This window comes from Silene latifolia, chromosome 3 (genome assembly GCF_048544455.1).
Source record: "Silene latifolia isolate original U9 population chromosome 3, ASM4854445v1, whole genome shotgun sequence".
Taxonomy (NCBI): Eukaryota; Viridiplantae; Streptophyta; class Magnoliopsida; order Caryophyllales; family Caryophyllaceae; genus Silene; species Silene latifolia.
This window is the reverse complement of record NC_133528.1, coordinates 71,687,209-71,692,134: the sequence shown is the minus strand read 5'-3', so window position 1 is coordinate 71,692,134 and position 4,926 is coordinate 71,687,209. Positions and strand designations below refer to the sequence as shown.

Here is a 4,926-nt window from a genome sequence, read left to right as displayed (position 1 = left end):
TCAAAATCTCCATAAATTTTCCAAGTTGGTCATCAAATTTGGGCTTGGCTTGACGACTCGGAAAAGGAAGTCTAATCACAATGGGCTCCTTCTCCTTGGCCTTGTCTTCATTTTTCTTTGAAACTTCTTCTTTTGATGGTTCTCCATCCTTGGAGTTTTGCACAATTTCTTCTTTGTCACTAGCTTCCACAACTTCATCCTCAACTTGCTTCTTCGGTGCTTCATACTTTGTACCACTCCTCAAGTGAATGGCACTAACCGTTTCATGTCTTGGGGGATTACTTTGAGGTGGTAATTGCCCCTTTTGTCTTTGTGAGTTTGAAGATGCTAGTTGAGTTAATTGGGTTTCCAACATTTTGGTGTGAGCTAGGATGTTGTTGATGGTGATTTCCTTTGCTTGACTATCTTTTTGCATTTGAGTGAAGAACTCTTTTTGATTCTTTTGCATTTGGAGGACCGCTTTTTGAACATCAAAACCTTGGTCATTTTGTTGATTGTATGCAGTTTGATTTTGGTAACCTTGGTTTTGGTTGTAAAAGGGTCTTTGATTTTGGTTTCTCATGGGGGGTGGGGTGTATGTTGGTTGAGGGTTTTGAACATTTTGGCTTTTGTATGAGAGATTTGGGTGGAATTTGGTGTTTTCATTGTAATAATTGGAATAAGGGGTACCACCCTTGTATGCTTGAAAAGCATTTACTTGTTCATTTCTTCCCATACATTCACTTTGGTCATGTCCCAAAGTTCCACAATTCTCACATATCCCACTTGGGATTGTTGAAGATGCCGTCATGGCATTAACATGATGCTTTGGTGATTTTGAGGCTTCTTCAAGCCTAGCCATAGCTTTTTCAAATTTCAAATTGATGGTATCAATGTGAGCACTAAGTTGAGCACCAAATTGAGTAATAGAGTCCACTTCATGCTTTCCTCCTCTAGTAGCCTTGCGAGGTCTACTATATTGTGAATTATGGACCGCCATTTCCCCAATCTTGTTCCAAGTTTGATTGTCATCAACTTCGGTGAACATTCCATTTGATCCCATGTTGAGAATGTTTCTTGAGTCTTCATAAAGACCGTTCCAAAATTGTTGTACCAAGAACCACTCGCTAAGTCCATGGTGAGGACATGAGCGACAAATTCCCTTGAATCGCTCCCAAGCTTCATACAAAGATTCTTCATCTCTTTGCTTAAAGCCCGTAATTTGAGCTCTTAGCATGTTAGTCTTTTCCGGTGGATAGAACTTTTTGTAGAAAGCTAGAGCCAATTTCTTCCAAGAATCAATTCCGAGAGTAGCCTTATCAAGGCCTTTCAACCATTGTTTCGCGGTGCCAATTAGAGAAAAAGGAAATAAGTGAAGGAAATGTAGATTCATATACATATAAACATACTCATATATGTCTAAACTAATTTGTCATAAAATTAAAACGGATCTTATGCATGCAAACAATAAAATAAATAGAGTAGAAATCATGTCCTTACATTGTAGATTTCGGCTATTAGGGCACAAGAGAGATCACCTTTCTCTTCTTGTTCTTGAGCTTTTCCAATGGAAGAACAAAGATCTAAGTATAAGATCTCTCCCCAAGCTTTATACCCAAGGCTTAACACTTAATCTAATTAATATTATAAATACTAGTATAATATTAATCTAGTAGAAAAATGACCCAAAATTATTATATACCCTTAATAATTTCGGCTATGTGGGAGAGAAGAAGAAGAGAGAGTTTTTGTCTCTCTAGAAATCTTATATTTTGATGAGTAAAAGAATGAATAATCATACACTACCTCTTAGTGAATATTTAGGCAAAAATAAGGAAAAATCTCAAGTATTTTTCTTCCCAAAAACCGGTGGGAGTGGAGGAGGGAAAGAGCCAATGCATGAAATTGTTGCTCTTAACAATGTTCATAGGCTTGCATGGCTAGACTACTTTTTAATCATCATGTTTTCTTATTAAAATATAAACACAATATTAAGTCCATTCCTCCTCTTATTTTCGGCACTTTACATAATATGGTGTCCATATTATTTTTGTCAATTGTCTATATGTTACATGTCACATGTCACATATATTTGTTATGTATTTTTAACATATTAAAAATCAACGTATTATCAAAAATACGTCACATAAAAAAATCGACTTAGTAATTTCATAATTACTTGTGCCAAAATATTTTACCATTTATAAATTTCAACTGATTGAATTTATAATAATTCATTCATTTTAATTGTTACATTAAACAATTTATTTCATCCGAGTAATTATACAATTCAATTACTCGGACCGTATCTCATTTAATCACATTTCAATTTGATACGTAAATTTTACTTCCAAAATCGTCCGTCAATTTTCAAGTAATTTAATTAACTCGTAACATTATACGATTAATTAAATGATCAATTAAGAGTATCGCCCTATAGGTATGACCTAGGGGTCAATCGATCACCACCGTCATACGACAGTAATGTCAAACTCTAGTCGGCCAATCATTACCGATATATGTTGACCGATTGACATAACAATATTACTTCCCAATTGTATTCTTTAAAATGAGATTTAATAACGATATTTAAATCATGTGATCGCACTATTGTTGAGGACACATTTCCCAACAATCTCCCACTTGTCCTCGACAAGTGTGCGTCACTAATTCTCTTGTCCTATTACTATCTCCCACTCAATGCAAGGTCTCTTTCAGTCGTACTTGCAAGTGATCATATCGAGAGTGGTTTCCTCGATCCGGAGAATAACGATTGACCGGATTTATCCACTCGGATACCTTCCGAGCGTGGCCACGCATTTCCAGTTCATTGCTCCTCGAGTGGCCCCGAGATATTGTTATAACCCGACAAGGGGTGGACAATTCCTATCGCACTCATTCCCTTCGACTAGCCACACCATCATAACCCAAAATATGCCCATTTGACCCCATTTACGAAGGTCGTAGTAACACAAATCAAAGTTAATCAAATCGTGCCATCTTAGGCGAATAGTCTCTAGTCAAAAGAATCGACTCATTAGAACACTATAGTAGCTCTCGCCACGACCAGGCTATATAAATTTGCCAGAACTCTATAAGCGGTCATTAGGCCCGACAAAATGTTCCTAACAGTCTGCCTATGTGATCGACTAGTCATCTCACATGACTGTATGGCACTTGAACTTGCCATCAATCGCCTCACACTCTAGTCACTTCGAGACGTCACCTCATATAAGTAACTATGGGCAAAACAATGTTAATCCATGTTCACTTTAACGGGGTTCAATTGTCTCTACAACCCGTTTGGATGTAACAAAGTATAAATTAAGGATAAAAGACAAATGCGATTATGAACATGAACAAAAACAACACTTTTATTTCATTTCAAAATCTAACAAAAATTTGGTACACGTTTAAGTCCCATGGACGCAACATGCCCATCATGCTTAGCTGCGATAAAGGCTTGGTGAGCGGATCGGCTATGTTGTCATCCGTCCCAACCTTACAAATCGCAATTTCCTTTCTTTCAATGAAATCTCTTATTACATGATACTTTCTAAGTACATGTCTAGATCTATTACTAGACTTTGGCTCCTTAGCTTGGAAGATCGTCCCACTATTATCACAATAGAGAGTGATGGGATCATCGGCGGTAGGTACTACTTTTAGACCTTCCGTGAATTGCTTGATCCACATAGCTTCCTTGGCGCTTCGATGCTTTGCTATGTACTCACCTCCGTTGTCGAATCCGCGATTCTGACTTCCTTGAAGCTTCTCCAACTTACGGCACCACCATTGAGCATGAAAACAAAACCAGCTTGTGATTTCATGTCATCTCTATCTGTTTGAAAACTTGAGTCCGTGTATCCATTAACACGCAACTCAGTGTCTCCTCCAAACACAAGGATAGAGTCCTTAGTTCTTCTCAAGTACTTAAGGATGTTCTTGACAGCAATCCAGTGACTCTCACCTGGATTTCCTTGATATCTACTCGTCATGCTCAAGGCATACGAGACATCAGGACGTGTGCATATCATGGCATACATAATTGATCCAACAACGGAAGCGTAAGGGATCAACTTCATGCGTTCAACATCATGGGGTTCGGAGGGACATTGAGCCTGGCTCAATATCGTTCCGGTTACCATAGGCACCAAACCCCTTTTGGATTTGTCCATGCTGAATCGTCGAAGAATCTTATCAACATAAGACTCTTGACTTAGTGCCAATATCCTCTTGGGTCTATCTCTATAGATCCGGATACCTAATATGCGTTGTGCCTCTCCTAAATCCTTCATTTGGAAGTGGTTACCTAACCACTTCTTAACAGAAGACAACATTGGAATATCATTTCCAATGAGTAGTATGTCATCGACATACAAGATTAGGAACACAACATTGCTCCCACTGAATTTCATGTATAAACATGGTTCCTCAACATTTCGAGTGAAACCATTTTCTTTTATAACATGATTGAATCGATGATTCCAACTTCTAGATGCTTGCTTAAGACCATAAATGGATCTCTTAAGCTTGCACACTTTGTTAGGATTTTTAGAATCAACAAAACCTTCGGGTTGTATCATGTACACTTCCTCTTCTAAATGCCCATTTAGAAAAGCGGTTTTGACATCCATTTGCCATATCTCATAATCATGAAATGCGGCGATCGCTAACAAAATCCGTATGGATCTTAGCATGGCTACGGGGGCGAAGGTCTCATCATAATGGAGACCTTGGACTTGGGTAAATCCTTTTGCCACTAGCCTAGCTTTGTAGACATCGTCATGTCCTTCTATGCCATTTTTGACCTTGAATATCCATTTGCATTGGAGGGTCTTGCCCCTTTAGGCAAATCTACCAAGTCCCAAACTTGGTTTTCAAGCATAGAATCCATTTCGGACTTCATGGCTTCAAGCCATAAGGTGGAATTAGGACTAGAGATTG

General features: G+C 38.2%; 1 non-coding gene across 1 annotated transcript; it reads left to right on the top strand.

Annotated features, from left to right (window-relative positions):
* Positions 1 to 1,109: 1,109 nt before the first annotated feature.
* Positions 1,110 to 1,216, top strand: LOC141650634 (small nucleolar RNA R71). The gene has a single exon (XR_012546655.1). It is a non-coding gene; the product is annotated as a small nucleolar RNA R71 (small nucleolar RNA).
* The last annotated feature ends 3,710 nt before the right edge of the window (positions 1,217 to 4,926 follow it).